The sequence below is a fragment of the Struthio camelus genome, chromosome 3, assembly GCF_040807025.1.
Source record: "Struthio camelus isolate bStrCam1 chromosome 3, bStrCam1.hap1, whole genome shotgun sequence".
In the NCBI taxonomy this organism is placed as follows: Eukaryota; Metazoa; Chordata; class Aves; order Struthioniformes; family Struthionidae; genus Struthio; species Struthio camelus.
Window position 1 is genome coordinate 62,242,107 of NC_090944.1, and position 17,614 is coordinate 62,259,720.

A 17,614-nucleotide genomic window follows, 5' to 3' on the forward strand; every position below is an offset into this window, starting at 1 on the left:
CGGCTCTGATCCACAACCTGCCGCAGACTGGGGCTAGCCTCAGGGTTCGGGTTAGGGTTAGGGTTAGGGTTAGGGTTCGGGTTAGGAGAGAGAGAAAGCCTAGGGCCCCATCGACAGTGGGGCTGCAAAGCACATGTGCATGCATGTGCGGGGCTGCACCTACCTTTCTCGCAGCACCACTTTTGTCTGGAGTCCAGGAAGGGGGCAGGTGGGCTCTGCTCCAGGCCCTGCCGCAGACTGGGGCTGGCCTTGGAGTTAGGGTTAGGGTTAGGGTTCGGGTTAGGAGAGAGAGAAAGCCTAGGGCCCCATCGACAGTGGGGCTGCAAAGGGCATGTGCATGCATGTGCGGGGCTGCACCTACCTTTCTGGCAGCACCACTTTTGTCGGGAGTCCAGGAAGGGGGCCGGTGGGCTCTGCTCCAGGCCCTGCCGCATCCTGGGGCTAGCCTCAGGGTTAGGGTTAGGGTTAGGGTTAGGGTTGGGGTTAGGAGAGAGAGAAAGCCTAGGGCCCCATCGACAGTGGGGCTGCAAAGCACATGTGCATGCATGTGCGGGGCTGCACCTACCTTTCTCGCAGCACCACTTTTGTCGGGAGTCCAGGAAGGGGACCGGTGGGCTCTGCTCCAGGACCTAGCACAGACTGGGGCTAGCCTGAGGGTTAGGGTTAGGGTTAGGGTTAGGGTTAGGAGAGAGAGAAAGCCTAGGGCCCCATCGACAGTGGGGCTGCAAAGCACATGTGCATGCATGTGCGGGGCTGCACCTACCTTTCTGGCAGCACCACTTTTGTCGGGAGTCCAGGAAGGGGGCCGGTGGGCTCTGCTCCAGGCCCTGCCGCATCGTGGGGCTAGCCTCAGGGTTAGGGTTAGGGTTAGGGTTAGGGTTGGGGTTAGGAGAGAGAGAAAGCCTAGGGCCCCATCGACAGTGGGGCTGCAAAGCACATGTGCATGCATGTGCGGGGCTGCACCTACCTTTCTCGCAGCACCACTTTTGTCGGGAGTCCAGGAAGGGGACCGGTGGGCTCTGCTCCAGGACCTAGCACAGACTGGGGCTAGCCTCAGGGTTAGGGTTAGGGTTAGGGTTAGGGTTAGGGTTAGGGTTAGGGTTAGGGTTAGGGTTCGGGTTAGGAGAGAGAGAAAGCCTAGGGCCCCATCGACAGTGGGGCTGCAAAGCACATGCGCATGCATGTGCGGGGCTGCACCTACCTTTCTCGCAGCACCACTTTTGTCGGGAGTCCAGGAAGGGGGCAGCTGGGCTCTGCTCCAGGCCCTGCCTCAGACTGGGGCTAGCCTCAGGGTTAGGGTTAGGGTTAGGGTTAGGAGAGAGATAAAGCCCAGGGCCCCATAGACAGTGGGGCTGCAAAGCACATGTGCATGCATGTGCGGGGCTGCACCTACCTTTCTCGCAGCACAGCTTTTGTCTGGAGTCCAGGAAGGGGGCAGGTGGGCTCTTCTCCAGGCCCTGCCGCAGACTGGGGCTAGCCTCAGGGTTAGGGTTAGGGTTAGGGTTAGGGTTAGGGTTAGGGTTAGGAGAGAGAGAAAGCCTAGGGCCCCATCGACAGTGGGGCTGCAAAGCACATGTGCATGCATGTGCGGGGCTGCACCTACCTTTCTCGCAGCACCACTTTTGTCTGGAGTCCAGGAAGGGGGCAGCTGGGCTCTGCTCCAGGCCCTGCCGCAGACTGGGGCTAGCCTCAGGGTTAGGGTTAGGGTTAGGGTTAGGGTTAGGGTTAGGGTTAGGGTTAGGGTTAGGAGAGAGAGAAAGCCTAGGGCCCCATCGACAGTGGGGCTGCAAAGCACATGTGCATGCATGTGCGGGGCTGCACCTACCTTTCTCGCAACACCACTTTTGTCGGGAGTCCAGGAAGGGTCAGCTCTGGCCTGCTACAGGCCCTAGCAAAGACTGGGGCTAGCCTCAGGGTTAGGGTTAGGGTTAGGGTTAGGGTTAGGGTTGGGGTTAGGAGAGAGAGAAAGCCTAGGGCCCCATCGACAGTGGGGCTGCAAAGCACATGTGCATGCATGTGCGGGGCTGCACCTACCTTTCTCGCAGCACCACTTTTGTCGGGAGTCCAGGAAGGGGGCCGGTGGGCTCTGCTCCACGCCCTAGCACAGACTGGGGCTAGCCTCAGGGTTAGGGTTAGGGTTAGGGTTAGGGTTAGGGTTCGGGTTAGGAGAGAGAGAAAGCCTAGGGCCCCATCGACAGTGGGGCTGCAAAGCACATGTGCATGCATGTGCGGGGCTGCACCTACTTTTCTCGCAGCACCACTTTTCTCTGGAGTCCAGGAAGGGGGCAGGTGGGCTCTGCTCCACAACCTGCTGCAGACTGGGGCTAGCCTTGGGGTTAGGGTTAGGGTTAGGGTTCGGGTTAGGGTTCGGGTTAGGAGAGAGAGAAAGCCTAGGGCCCCATCGACAGTGGGGCTGCAAAGCACATGTGCATGCATGTGCGGGGCTGCACCTACCTTTCTCGCAGCACCACTTTTGTCTGGAGTCCAGGAAGGGGGCCGGTGGGCTCTGCTCCACGCCCTAGCACAGACTGGGGCTAGCCACAGGGTTAGGGTTAGGGTTATGGTTCGGGTTAGGGTTAGGAGAGAGAGAAAGCCTAGGGCCCCATCGACAGTGGGGCTGCAAAGCACATGTGCATGCATGTGCGGGGCTGCACCTACCTTTCTCGCAGCACCACTTTTGTCTGGAGTCCAGGAAGGGGGCAGCTGGGCTCTGCTCCACAACCTGCCGCAGACTGGGGCTAGCCACAGGGTTAGGGTTAGGGTTAGGGTTAGGGTTAGGGTTAGGGTTAGGGTTAGGAGAGAGAGAAACCCCAGGGCCCCATCGACAGTGGGGCTGCAAAGCACATGTGCATGCATATGCGGGGCTGCACCTACCTTTCTCGCAGCACCACTTTTGTCGGCAGTCCAGCAAGGGGGCAGGTCAGCTCTGCTCCACAACCTGCCGCAGACTGGGGCTAGCCTCAGGGTTAGGGTTAGGGTTAGGGTTAGGGTTGGGGTTAGGAGAGAGAGAAAGCCTAGGGCCCCATCGACAGTGGGGCTGCAAAGCACATGTGCATGCATGTGCGGGGCTGCACCTACCTTTCTCGCAGCACCACTTTTGTCGGGAGTCCAGGAAGGGGGCCGTTGGGCTCTGCTCCAGGCCCTGCCGCAGACTGGGGCTAGCCTCAGGGTTAGGGTTAGGGTTAGGGTTAGGAGAGAGAGAAAGCCTAGGGCCCCATCGACAGTGGGGCTGCAAAGCACATGTGCATGCATGTGCGGGGCTGCACCTACCTTTCTCGCAGCACCACTTTTGTCTGGAGTCCAGGAAGGGGGCCGGTGGGCTCTGCTCCACAACCTGCTGCAGACTGGGGCTAGCCTCAGGGTTAGGGATAGGGTTAGGGTTAGGGTTAGGGTTAGGAGAGAGAGAAAGCCTAGGGCCCCATCGACAGTGGGGCTGCAAAGCACATGTGCATGCATGTGCGGGGCTGCACCTACCTTTCTCGCAGCACCACTTTTGTCTGGAGTCCAGGAAGGGGGCAGGTGGGCTCTGCTCCAGGCCCTGCCGCAGACTGGGGCTAGCCACAGGGTTAGGGTTAGGGTTAGGGTTAGGGTTAGGGTTAGGGTTAGGGTTAGGAGAGAGAGAAAGCCCAGGGCCCCATCGACAGTGGGGCTGCAAAGCACATGTGCATGCATGTGCGGGGCTGCACCTACCTTTCTCGCAGCCCCACTTTTGTCTGGAGTCCAGGAAGGGGGCAGGTGGGCTCTGATCCACAACCTGCTGCAGACTGGGGCTAGCCTAAGGGTTAGGGTTAGGGTTAGGGTTGGGGTTAGGAGAGAGAGAAAGCCTAGGGCCCCATCGACAGTGGGGCTGCAAAGCACATGTGCATGCATGTGCGGGGCTGCACCTACCTTTCTCGCAGCACCACTTTTGTCGGGAGTCCAGGAAGGGGGCCGGTGGGCTCTGCTCCACGCCCTAGCACAGACTGGGGCTAGCCTCAGGGTTAGGGTTAGGGTTAGGGTTAGGGTTAGGGTTAGGAGAGAGAGAAAGCCTAGGGCCCCATCGACAGTGGGGCTGCAAAGCACATGTGCATGCATGTGCGGGGCTGCACCTACCTTTCTCGCAGCACCACTTTTGTCGGGAGTCCAGGAAGGGTCAGCTCTGGCCTGCTACAGGCCCTAGCAAACACTGGGGCTAGCCTTAGGGTTAGGGTTAGGGTTAGGGTTAGGGTTAGGGTTCGGGTTAGGAGAGAGAGAAAGTCTAGGGCCCCATCGACAGTGGGGCTGCAAAGCACATGTGCATGCATGTGCGGGGCTGCACCTACCTTTCTCGCAGCACCACTTTTGTCTGGAGTCCAGGAAGGGGGCAGCTGGGCTCTGCTCCAGGCCCTGCCGCAGACTGGGGCTAGCCACAGGGTTAGGGTTAGGGTTAGGGTTAGGGTTAGGGTTAGGGTTAGGGTTAGGGTTAGGGTTAGGGTTAGGAGAGAGAGAAACCCCAGGGCCCCATCGACAGTGGGGCTGCAAAGAACGTGCATGCATGTGCGGGGCTGCACCTACCTTTCTCGCAGCACCACTTTTGTCTGGAGTCCAGGAAGGGTCAGCTCTGGCCTGCTACAGGCCCTAGCAAACACTGGGGCTAGCCTTAGGGTTAGGGTTAGGGTTAGGGTTAGGGTTAGGGTTAGGAGAGAGAGAAAGCCTAGGGCCCCATCGACAGTGGGGCTGCAAAGCACATGTGCATGCATGTGCGGGGCTGCACCTACCTTTCTCGCAGCACCACTTTTGTCGGGAGTCCAGGAAGGGGGCCGTTGGGCTCTGCTCCAGGCCCTGCCGCAGACTGGGGTTAGCCTCAGGGTTAGGGTTAGGGTTAGGGTTCGGGTTCGGGTTAGGAGAGAGAGAAAGCCCAGGGCCCCATCGACAGTGGGGCTGCAAAGCACATGTGCATGCATGTGCGGGGCTGCACCTACCTTTCTCGCAGCACCACTTTTGTCTGGAGTCCAGGAAGGGGGCAGGTGGGCTCTGCTCCACAACCTGCTGCAGACTGGGGCTAGCCTTGGGGTTAGGGTTAGGGTTAGGGTTAGGGTTAGGGTTAGGAGAGAGAGAAAGCCCAGGGCCCCATCGACAGTGGGGCTGCAAAGCACATGTGCATGCATGTGCGGGGCTGCACCTACCTTTCTCGCAGCACCACTTTTGTCGGGAGTCCAGGAAGGGGGCAGGTGGGCTCTGATCCACAACCTGCTGCAGACTGGGGCTAGCCTAAGGGTTAGGGTTCGGGTTAGGGTTAGGGTTAGGAGAGAGAGAAAGCCTAGGGCCCCATCGACAGTGGGGCTGCAAAGCACATGTGCATGCATGTGCGGGGCTGCACCTACCTTTCTCGCAGCACCACTTTTGTCGGGAGTCCAGGAAGGGGGCAGGTGGGCTCTGCTCCACAACCTGCTGCAGACTGGGGCTAGCCTCAGGGTTAGGGATAGGGTTAGGGTTAGGGTTAGGGTTAGGAGAGAGAGAAAGCCTAGGGCCCCATCGACAGTGGGGCTGCAAAGCACATGTGCATGCATGTGCGGGGCTGCACCTACCTTTCTCGCAGCACCACTTTTGTCTGGAGTCCAGGAAGGGGGCAGGTGGGCTCTGCTCCAGGCCCTGCCGCAGACTGGGGCTAGCCACAGGGTTAGGGTTAGGGTTAGGGTTAGGGTTAGGGTTAGGAGAGAGAGAAAGCCCAGGGCCCCATCGACAGTGGGGCTGCAAAGCACATGTGCATGCATGTGCGGGGCTGCACCTACCTTTCTCGCAGCCCCACTTTTGTCTGGAGTCCAGGAAGGGGGCAGGTGGGCTCTGATCCACAACCTGCTGCAGACTGGGGCTAGCCTAAGGGTTAGGGTTCGGGTTAGGGTTCGGGTTAGGAGAGAGAGAAAGCCTAGGGCCCCATCGACAGTGGGGCTGCAAAGCACATGTGCATGCATGTGCGGGGCTGCACCTACCTTTCTCGCAGCACCACTTTTGTCGGGAGTCCAGGAAGGGGGCCGGTGGGCTCTGCTCCACGCCCTAGCACAGACTGGGGCTAGCCTCAGGGTTAGGGTTAGGGTTAGGGTTAGGGTTAGGGTTAGGAGAGAGAGAAAGCCTAGGGCCCCATCGACAGTGGGGCTGCAAAGCACATGTGCATGCATGTGCGGGGCTGCACCTACCTTTCTCGCAGCACCACTTTTGTCGGGAGTCCAGGAAGGGTCAGCTCTGGCCTGCTACAGGCCCTAGCAAACACTGGGGCTAGCCTTAGGGTTAGGGTTAGGGTTAGGGTTAGGGTTAGGGTTCGGGTTAGGAGAGAGAGAAAGTCTAGGGCCCCATCGACAGTGGGGCTGCAAAGCACATGTGCATGCATGTGCGGGGCTGCACCTACCTTTCTCGCAGCACCACTTTTGTCTGGAGTCCAGGAAGGGGGCAGCTGGGCTCTGCTCCAGGCCCTGCCGCAGACTGGGGCTAGCCACAGGGTTAGGGTTAGGGTTAGGGTTAGGGTTAGGGTTAGGGTTAGGGTTAGGGTTAGGGTTAGGAGAGAGAGAAACCCCAGGGCCCCATCGACAGTGGGGCTGCAAAGAACGTGCATGCATGTGCGGGGCTGCACCTACCTTTCTCGCAGCACCACTTTTGTCTGGAGTCCAGGAAGGGTCAGCTCTGGCCTGCTACAGGCCCTAGCAAACACTGGGGCTAGCCTTAGGGTTAGGGTTAGGGTTAGGGTTAGGGTTAGGGTTAGGGTTAGGGTTAGGAGAGAGAGAAAGCCTAGGGCCCCATCGACAGTGGGGCTGCAAAGCACATGTGCATGCATGTGCGGGGCTGCACCTACCTTTCTCGCAGCACCACTTTTGTCGGGAGTCCAGGAAGGGGGCCGTTGGGCTCTGCTCCAGGCCCTGCCGCAGACTGGGGTTAGCCTCAGGGTTAGGGTTAGGGTTAGGGTTCGGGTTCGGGTTAGGAGAGAGAGAAAGCCCAGGGCCCCATCGACAGTGGGGCTGCAAAGCACATGTGCATGCATGTGCGGGGCTGCACCTACCTTTCTCGCAGCACCACTTTTGTCTGGAGTCCAGGAAGGGGGCAGGTGGGCTCTGCTCCACAACCTGCTGCAGACTGGGGCTAGCCTTGGGGTTAGGGTTAGGGTTAGGGTTAGGGTTAGGGTTAGGGTTAGGAGAGAGAGAAAGCCCAGGGCCCCATCGACAGTGGGGCTGCAAAGCACATGTGCATGCATGTGCGGGGCTGCACCTACCTTTCTCGCAGCACCACTTTTGTCGGGAGTCCAGGAAGGGGGCAGGTGGGCTCTGATCCACAACCTGCTGCAGACTGGGGCTAGCCTAAGGGTTAGGGTTCGGGTTAGGGTTCGGGTTAGGAGAGAGAGAAAGCCTAGGGCCCCATCGACAGTGGGGCTGCAAAGCACATGTGCATGCATGTGCGGGGCTGCACCTACCTTTCTCGCAGCACCACTTTTGTCGGGAGTCCAGGAAGGGGGCCGGTGGGCTCTGCTCCAGGCCCTGCCGCAGGCTGCGGCTAGCCTCAGGGTTAGGGTTCGGGTTCGGGTTAGGGTTAGGAGAGGGAGAAAGCCTAGGGCCCCATCGACAGTGGGGCTGCAAAGCACATGTGCATGCATGTGCGGGGCTGCACCTACCTTTCTCGCAGCACCACTTTTGTCGGGAGTCCAGGAAGGGGGCCGGTGGGCTCTGCTCCAGGCCCTGCCGCAGACTGGGGCTAGCCTCAGGGTTAGGGTTAGGGTTAGGGTTAGGGTTAGGGTTAGGAGAGAGAGAAAGCCCAGGGCCCCATCGACAGTGGGGCTGCAAAGCACATGTGCATGCATGTGCGGGGCTGCACCTACCTTTCTGGCAGCACCACTTTTGTCTGGAGTCCAGGAAGGGGGCCGGTGGGCTCTGCTCCAGGCCCTGCCGCAGACTGGGGTTAGCCTCAGGGTTAGGGTTTGGGTTAGGGTTAGGGTTAGGGTTAGGGTTAGGAGAGTGAGAAAGCCTAGGGCCCCATCGACAGTGGGGCTGCAAAGCACATGTGCATGCATGTGCGGGGCTGCACCTACCTTTCTCGCAGCACCACTTTTGTCGGGAGTCCAGGAAGGGGGCAGCTGGGCTCTGCTCCAGGCCCTGCCGCAGACTGGGGCTAGCCACAGGGTTAGGGTTAGGGTTAGGGTTAGGGTTAGGGTTAGGGTTAGGGTTAGGGTTAGGGTTAGGAGAGAGAGAAACTCCAGGGCCCCATCGACAGTGGGGCTGCAAAGAACATGTGCATGCATGTGCGGGGCTGCACCTACCTTTCTCGCAGCACCACTTTTGTCTGGAGTCCAGGAAGGGTCAGCTCTGGCCTGCTACAGGCCCTAGCAAACACTGGGGCTAGCCTTAGGGTTAGGGTTAGGGTTAGGGTTAGGGTTAGGGTTAGGGTTAGGGTTAGGGTTAGGGTTAGGAGAGAGAGAAAGCCTAGGGCCCCATCGACAGTGGGGCTGCAAAGCACATGTGCATGCATGTGCGGGGCTGCACCTACCTTTCTCGCAGCACCACTTTTGTCGGGAGTCCAGGAAGGGGGCCGGTGGGCTCTGCTCCAGGCCCTGCCGCAGGCTGCGGCTAGCCTCAGGGTTAGGGTTCGGGTGAGGGTTAGGGTTAGGAGAGGGAGAAAGCCTAGGGCCCCATCGACAGTGGGGCTGCAAAGCACATGTGCATGCATGTGCGGGGCTGCACCTACTTTTCTCGCAGCACCACTTTTGTCTGGAGTCCAGGAAGGGGGCAGGTGGGCTCTGCTCCACAACCTGCTGCAGACTGGGGCTAGCCTTGGGGTTAGGGTTAGGGTTAGGGTTAGGGTTGGGGTTAGGAGAGAGAGAAAGCCTAGGGCCCCATCGACAGTGGGGCTGCAAAGCACATGTGCATGCATGTGCGGGGCTGCACCTACCTTTCTCGCAGCACCACTTTTGTCGGGAGTCCAGGAAGGGGGCAGCTGGGCTCTGCTCCAGGCCCTGCCGCAGACTGGGGCTAGCAACAGGGTTAGGGTTAGGGTTAGGGTTAGGGTTAGGGTTAGGAGAGAGAGAAAGCCCAGGGCCCCATCGACAGTGGGGCTGCAAAGCACATGTGCATGCATGTGCGGGGCTGCACCTACCTTTCTCGCAGCACCACTTTTGTCTGGAGTCCAGGAAGGGTCAGCTCTGGCCTGATACAGGCCCTAGCAAAGACTGGGGCTAGCCTTAGGGTTAGGGTTAGGGTTAGGGTTAGGGTTAGGGTTAGGAGAGAGAGAAAGCCTAGGGCCCCATCGACAGTGGGGCTGCAAAGCACATGTGCATGCATATGCGGGGCTGCACCTACCTTTCTCGCAGCACCACTTTTGTCGGCAGTCCAGCAAGGGGGCAGGTCAGCTCTGCTCCACAACCTGCCGCAGACTGGGGCTAGCCTCAGGGTTAGGGTTAGGGTTAGGGTTAGGGTTGGGGTTAGGAGAGAGAGAAAGCCTAGGGCCCCATCGACAGTGGGGCTGCAAAGCACATGTGCATGCATGTGCGGGGCTGCACCTACCTTTCTCGCAGCACCACTTTTGTCGGGAGTCCAGGAAGGGGGCCGTTGGGCTCTGCTCCAGGCCCTGCCGCAGACTGGGGCTAGCCTCAGGGTTAGGGTTAGGGTTAGGGTTAGGAGAGAGAGAAAGCCTAGGGCCCCATCGACAGTGGGGCTGCAAAGCACATGTGCATGCATGTGCGGGGCTGCACCTACCTTTCTCGCAGCACCACTTTTGTCTGGAGTCCAGGAAGGGGGCAGGTGGGCTCTGCTCCACAACCTGCTGCAGACTGGGGCTAGCCTTGGGGTTAGGGTTAGGGTTAGGGTTAGGGTTAGGGTTAGGGTTAGGAGAGAGAGAAAGCCCAGGGCCCCATCGACAGTGGGGCTGCAAAGCACATGTGCATGCATGTGCGGGGCTGCACCTACCTTTCTCGCAGCACCACTTTTGTCGGGAGTCCAGGAAGGGGGCAGGTGGGCTCTGATCCACAACCTGCTGCAGACTGGGGCTAGCCTAAGGGTTAGGGTTCGGGTTAGGGTTCGGGTTAGGAGAGAGAGAAAGCCTAGGGCCCCATCGACAGTGGGGCTGCAAAGCACATGTGCATGCATGTGCGGGGCTGCACCTACCTTTCTCGCAGCACCACTTTTGTCGGGAGTCCAGGAAGGGGGCCGGTGGGCTCTGCTCCAGGCCCTGCCGCAGGCTGCGGCTAGCCTCAGGGTTAGGGTTCGGGTTCGGGTTAGGGTTAGGAGAGGGAGAAAGCCTAGGGCCCCATCGACAGTGGGGCTGCAAAGCACATGTGCATGCATGTGCGGGGCTGCACCTACCTTTCTCGCAGCACCACTTTTGTCGGGAGTCCAGGAAGGGGGCCGTTGGGCTCTGCTCCAGGCCCTGCCGCAGACTGGGGTTAGCCTCAGGGTTAGGGTTAGGGTTAGGGTTAGGGTTAGGGTTAGGAGAGAGAGAAAGCCCAGGGCCCCATCGACAGTGGGGCTGCAAAGCACATGTGCATGCATGTGCGGGGCTGCACCTACCTTTCTGGCAGCACCACTTTTGTCTGGAGTCCAGGAAGGGGGCCGGTGGGCTCTGCTCCAGGCCCTGCCGCAGACTGGGGTTAGCCTCAGGGTTAGGGTTTGGGTTAGGGTTAGGGTTAGGGTTAGGGTTAGGAGAGTGAGAAAGCCTAGGGCCCCATCGACAGTGGGGCTGCAAAGCACATGTGCATGCATGTGCGGGGCTGCACCTACCTTTCTCGCAGCACCACTTTTGTCGGGAGTCCAGGAAGGGGGCAGCTGGGCTCTGCTCCAGGCCCTGCCGCAGACTGGGGCTAGCCACAGGGTTAGGGTTAGGGTTAGGGTTAGGGTTAGGGTTAGGGTTAGGGTTAGGGTTAGGGTTAGGAGAGAGAGAAACTCCAGGGCCCCATCGACAGTGGGGCTGCAAAGAACATGTGCATGCATGTGCGGGGCTGCACCTACCTTTCTCGCAGCACCACTTTTGTCTGGAGTCCAGGAAGGGTCAGCTCTGGCCTGCTACAGGCCCTAGCAAACACTGGGGCTAGCCTTAGGGTTAGGGTTAGGGTTAGGGTTAGGGTTAGGGTTAGGGTTAGGGTTAGGGTTAGGGTTAGGAGAGAGAGAAAGCCTAGGGCCCCATCGACAGTGGGGCTGCAAAGCACATGTGCATGCATGTGCGGGGCTGCACCTACCTTTCTCGCAGCACCACTTTTGTCGGGAGTCCAGGAAGGGGGCCGGTGGGCTCTGCTCCAGGCCCTGCCGCAGGCTGCGGCTAGCCTCAGGGTTAGGGTTCGGGTGAGGGTTAGGGTTAGGAGAGGGAGAAAGCCTAGGGCCCCATCGACAGTGGGGCTGCAAAGCACATGTGCATGCATGTGCGGGGCTGCACCTACTTTTCTCGCAGCACCACTTTTGTCTGGAGTCCAGGAAGGGGGCAGGTGGGCTCTGCTCCACAACCTGCTGCAGACTGGGGCTAGCCTTGGGGTTAGGGTTAGGGTTAGGGTTAGGGTTGGGGTTAGGAGAGAGAGAAAGCCTAGGGCCCCATCGACAGTGGGGCTGCAAAGCACATGTGCATGCATGTGCGGGGCTGCACCTACCTTTCTCGCAGCACCACTTTTGTCGGGAGTCCAGGAAGGGGGCAGCTGGGCTCTGCTCCAGGCCCTGCCGCAGACTGGGGCTAGCAACAGGGTTAGGGTTAGGGTTAGGGTTAGGGTTAGGGTTAGGAGAGAGAGAAAGCCCAGGGCCCCATCGACAGTGGGGCTGCAAAGCACATGTGCATGCATGTGCGGGGCTGCACCTACCTTTCTCGCAGCACCACTTTTGTCTGGAGTCCAGGAAGGGTCAGCTCTGGCCTGATACAGGCCCTAGCAAAGACTGGGGCTAGCCTTAGGGTTAGGGTTAGGGTTAGGGTTAGGGTTAGGGTTAGGGTTAGGGTTAGGAGAGAGAGAAAGCCTAGGGCCCCATCGACAGTGGGGCTGCAAAGCACATGTGCATGCATATGCGGGGCTGCACCTACCTTTCTCGCAGCACCACTTTTGTCGGCAGTCCAGCAAGGGGGCAGGTCAGCTCTGCTCCACAACCTGCCGCAGACTGGGGCTAGCCTCAGGGTTAGGGTTAGGGTTAGGGTTAGGGTTGGGGTTAGGAGAGAGAGAAAGCCTAGGGCCCCATCGACAGTGGGGCTGCAAAGCACATGTGCATGCATGTGCGGGGCTGCACCTACCTTTCTCGCAGCACCACTTTTGTCGGGAGTCCAGGAAGGGGGCCGTTGGGCTCTGCTCCAGGCCCTGCCGCAGACTGGGGCTAGCCTCAGGGTTAGGGTTAGGGTTAGGGTTAGGAGAGAGAGAAAGCCTAGGGCCCCATCGACAGTGGGGCTGCAAAGCACATGTGCATGCATGTGCGGGGCTGCACCTACCTTTCTCGCAGCACCACTTTTGTCTGGAGTCCAGGAAGGGGGCCGGTGGGCTCTGCTCCACAACCTGCTGCAGACTGGGGCTAGCCTCAGGGTTAGGGATAGGGTTAGGGTTAGGGTTAGGGTTAGGAGAGAGAGAAAGCCTAGGGCCCCATCGACAGTGGGGCTGCAAAGCACATGTGCATGCATGTGCGGGGCTGCACCTACCTTTCTCGCAGCACCACTTTTGTCTGGAGTCCAGGAAGGGGGCAGGTGGGCTCTGCTCCAGGCCCTGCCGCAGACTGGGGCTAGCCACAGGGTTAGGGTTAGGGTTAGGGTTAGGGTTAGGGTTAGGGTTAGGGTTAGGAGAGAGAGAAAGCCCAGGGCCCCATCGACAGTGGGGCTGCAAAGCACATGTGCATGCATGTGCGGGGCTGCACCTACCTTTCTCGCAGCCCCACTTTTGTCTGGAGTCCAGGAAGGGGGCAGGTGGGCTCTGATCCACAACCTGCTGCAGACTGGGGCTAGCCTAAGGGTTAGGGTTAGGGTTAGGGTTGGGGTTAGGAGAGAGAGAAAGCCTAGGGCCCCATCGACAGTGGGGCTGCAAAGCACATGTGCATGCATGTGCGGGGCTGCACCTACCTTTCTCGCAGCACCACTTTTGTCGGGAGTCCAGGAAGGGGGCCGGTGGGCTCTGCTCCACGCCCTAGCACAGACTGGGGCTAGCCTCAGGGTTAGGGTTAGGGTTAGGGTTAGGGTTAGGGTTAGGAGAGAGAGAAAGCCTAGGGCCCCATCGACAGTGGGGCTGCAAAGCACATGTGCATGCATGTGCGGGGCTGCACCTACCTTTCTCGCAGCACCACTTTTGTCGGGAGTCCAGGAAGGGTCAGCTCTGGCCTGCTACAGGCCCTAGCAAACACTGGGGCTAGCCTTAGGGTTAGGGTTAGGGTTAGGGTTAGGGTTAGGGTTCGGGTTAGGAGAGAGAGAAAGTCTAGGGCCCCATCGACAGTGGGGCTGCAAAGCACATGTGCATGCATGTGCGGGGCTGCACCTACCTTTCTCGCAGCACCACTTTTGTCTGGAGTCCAGGAAGGGGGCAGCTGGGCTCTGCTCCAGGCCCTGCCGCAGACTGGGGCTAGCCACAGGGTTAGGGTTAGGGTTAGGGTTAGGGTTAGGGTTAGGGTTAGGGTTAGGGTTAGGGTTAGGGTTAGGAGAGAGAGAAACCCCAGGGCCCCATCGACAGTGGGGCTGCAAAGAACGTGCATGCATGTGCGGGGCTGCACCTACCTTTCTCGCAGCACCACTTTTGTCTGGAGTCCAGGAAGGGTCAGCTCTGGCCTGCTACAGGCCCTAGCAAACACTGGGGCTAGCCTTAGGGTTAGGGTTAGGGTTAGGGTTAGGGTTAGGGTTAGGAGAGAGAGAAAGCCTAGGGCCCCATCGACAGTGGGGCTGCAAAGCACATGTGCATGCATGTGCGGGGCTGCACCTACCTTTCTCGCAGCACCACTTTTGTCGGGAGTCCAGGAAGGGGGCCGTTGGGCTCTGCTCCAGGCCCTGCCGCAGACTGGGGTTAGCCTCAGGGTTAGGGTTAGGGTTAGGGTTCGGGTTCGGGTTAGGAGAGAGAGAAAGCCCAGGGCCCCATCGACAGTGGGGCTGCAAAGCACATGTGCATGCATGTGCGGGGCTGCACCTACCTTTCTCGCAGCACCACTTTTGTCTGGAGTCCAGGAAGGGGGCAGGTGGGCTCTGCTCCACAACCTGCTGCAGACTGGGGCTAGCCTTGGGGTTAGGGTTAGGGTTAGGGTTAGGGTTAGGGTTAGGAGAGAGAGAAAGCCCAGGGCCCCATCGACAGTGGGGCTGCAAAGCACATGTGCATGCATGTGCGGGGCTGCACCTACCTTTCTCGCAGCACCACTTTTGTCGGGAGTCCAGGAAGGGGGCAGCTGGGCTCTGATCCACAACCTGCTGCAGACTGGGGCTAGCCTAAGGGTTAGGGTTCGGGTTAGGGTTAGGGTTAGGAGAGAGAGAAAGCCTAGGGCCCCATCGACAGTGGGGCTGCAAAGCACATGTGCATGCATGTGCGGGGCTGCACCTACCTTTCTCGCAGCACCACTTTTGTCGGGAGTCCAGGAAGGGGGCAGGTGGGCTCTGCTCCACAACCTGCTGCAGACTGGGGCTAGCCTCAGGGTTAGGGATAGGGTTAGGGTTAGGGTTAGGGTTAGGAGAGAGAGAAAGCCTAGGGCCCCATCGACAGTGGGGCTGCAAAGCACATGTGCATGCATGTGCGGGGCTGCACCTACCTTTCTCGCAGCACCACTTTTGTCTGGAGTCCAGGAAGGGGGCAGGTGGGCTCTGCTCCAGGCCCTGCCGCAGACTGGGGCTAGCCACAGGGTTAGGGTTAGGGTTAGGGTTAGGGTTAGGGTTAGGAGAGAGAGAAAGCCCAGGGCCCCATCGACAGTGGGGCTGCAAAGCACATGTGCATGCATGTGCGGGGCTGCACCTACCTTTCTCGCAGCCCCACTTTTGTCTGGAGTCCAGGAAGGGGGCAGGTGGGCTCTGATCCACAACCTGCTGCAGACTGGGGCTAGCCTAAGGGTTAGGGTTCGGGTTAGGGTTCGGGTTAGGAGAGAGAGAAAGCCTAGGGCCCCATCGACAGTGGGGCTGCAAAGCACATGTGCATGCATGTGCGGGGCTGCACCTACCTTTCTCGCAGCACCACTTTTGTCGGGAGTCCAGGAAGGGGGCCGGTGGGCTCTGCTCCACGCCCTAGCACAGACTGGGGCTAGCCTCAGGGTTAGGGTTAGGGTTAGGGTTAGGGTTAGGGTTAGGAGAGAGAGAAAGCCTAGGGCCCCATCGACAGTGGGGCTGCAAAGCACATGTGCATGCATGTGCGGGGCTGCACCTACCTTTCTCGCAGCACCACTTTTGTCGGGAGTCCAGGAAGGGGGCAGCTGGGCTCTGCTCCAGGCCCTGCCGCAGACTGGGGCTAGCCACAGGGTTAGGGTTAGGGTTAGGGTTAGGGTTAGGGTTAGGGTTAGGGTTAGGGTTAGGGTTAGGAGAGAGAGAAACCCCAGGGCCCCATCGACAGTGGGGCTGCAAAGAACGTGCATGCATGTGCGGGGCTGCACCTACCTTTCTCGCAGCACCACTTTTGTCTGGAGTCCAGGAAGGGTCAGCTCTGGCCTGCTACAGGCCCTAGCAAACACTGGGGCTAGCCTTAGGGTTAGGGTTAGGGTTAGGGTTAGGGTTAGGGTTAGGGTTAGGGTTAGGAGAGAGAGAAAGCCTAGGGCCCCATCGACAGTGGGGCTGCAAAGCACATGTGCATGCATGTGCGGGGCTGCACCTACCTTTCTCGCAGCACCACTTTTGTCGGGAGTCCAGGAAGGGGGCCGTTGGGCTCTGCTCCAGGCCCTGCCGCAGACTGGGGTTAGCCTCAGGGTTAGGGTTAGGGTTAGGGTTCGGGTTCGGGTTAGGAGAGAGAGAAAGCCCAGGGCCCCATCGACAGTGGGGCTGCAAAGCACATGTGCATGCATGTGCGGGGCTGCACCTACCTTTCTCGCAGCACCACTTTTGTCTGGAGTCCAGGAAGGGGGCAGGTGGGCTCTGCTCCACAACCTGCTGCAGACTGGGGCTAGCCTTGGGGTTAGGGTTAGGGTTAGGGTTAGGGTTAGGGTTAGGGTTAGGAGAGAGAGAAAGCCCAGGGCCCCATCGACAGTGGGGCTGCAAAGCACATGTGCATGCATGTGCGGGGCTGCACCTACCTTTCTCGCAGCACCACTTTTGTCGGGAGTCCAGGAAGGGGGCAGGTGGGCTCTGATCCACAACCTGCTGCAGACTGGGGCTAGCCTAAGGGTTAGGGTTCGGGTTAGGGTTCGGGTTAGGAGAGAGAGAAAGCCTAGGGCCCCATCGACAGTGGGGCTGCAAAGCACATGTGCATGCATGTGCGGGGCTGCACCTACCTTTCTCGCAGCACCACTTTTGTCGGGAGTCCAGGAAGGGGGCCGGTGGGCTCTGCTCCAGGCCCTGCCGCAGGCTGCGGCTAGCCTCAGGGTTAGGGTTCGGGTTCGGGTTAGGGTTAGGAGAGGGAGAAAGCCTAGGGCCCCATCGACAGTGGGGCTGCAAAGCACATGTGCATGCATGTGCGGGGCTGCACCTACCTTTCTCGCAGCACCACTTTTGTCGGGAGTCCAGGAAGGGGGCCGGTGGGCTCTGCTCCAGGCCCTGCCGCAGACTGGGGCTAGCCTCAGGGTTAGGGTTAGGGTTAGGGTTAGGGTTAGGGTTAGGAGAGAGAGAAAGCCCAGGGCCCCATCGACAGTGGGGCTGCAAAGCACATGTGCATGCATGTGCGGGGCTGCACCTACCTTTCTGGCAGCACCACTTTTGTCTGGAGTCCAGGAAGGGGGCCGGTGGGCTCTGCTCCAGGCCCTGCCGCAGACTGGGGTTAGCCTCAGGGTTAGGGTTTGGGTTAGGGTTAGGGTTAGGGTTAGGGTTAGGAGAGTGAGAAAGCCTAGGGCCCCATCGACAGTGGGGCTGCAAAGCACATGTGCATGCATGTGCGGGGCTGCACCTACCTTTCTCGCAGCACCACTTTTGTCGGGAGTCCAGGAAGGGGGCAGCTGGGCTCTGCTCCAGGCCCTGCCGCAGACTGGGGCTAGCCACAGGGTTAGGGTTAGGGTTAGGGTTAGGGTTAGGGTTAGGGTTAGGGTTAGGGTTAGGGTTAGGAGAGAGAGAAACTCCAGGGCCCCATCGACAGTGGGGCTGCAAAGAACATGTGCATGCATGTGCGGGGCTGCACCTACCTTTCTCGCAGCACCACTTTTGTCTGGAGTCCAGGAAGGGTCAGCTCTGGCCTGCTACAGGCCCTAGCAAACACTGGGGCTAGCCTTAGGGTTAGGGTTAGGGTTAGGGTTAGGGTTAGGGTTAGGGTTAGGGTTAGGGTTAGGGTTAGGAGAGAGAGAAAGCCTAGGGCCCCATCGACAGTGGGGCTGCAAAGCACATGTGCATGCATGTGCGGGGCTGCACCTACCTTTCTCGCAGCACCACTTTTGTCGGGAGTCCAGGAAGGGGGCCGGTGGGCTCTGCTCCAGGCCCTGCCGCAGGCTGCGGCTAGCCTCAGGGTTAGGGTTCGGGTGAGGGTTAGGGTTAGGAGAGGGAGAAAGCCTAGGGCCCCATCGACAGTGGGGCTGCAAAGCACATGTGCATGCATGTGCGGGGCTGCACCTACTTTTCTCGCAGCACCACTTTTGTCTGGAGTCCAGGA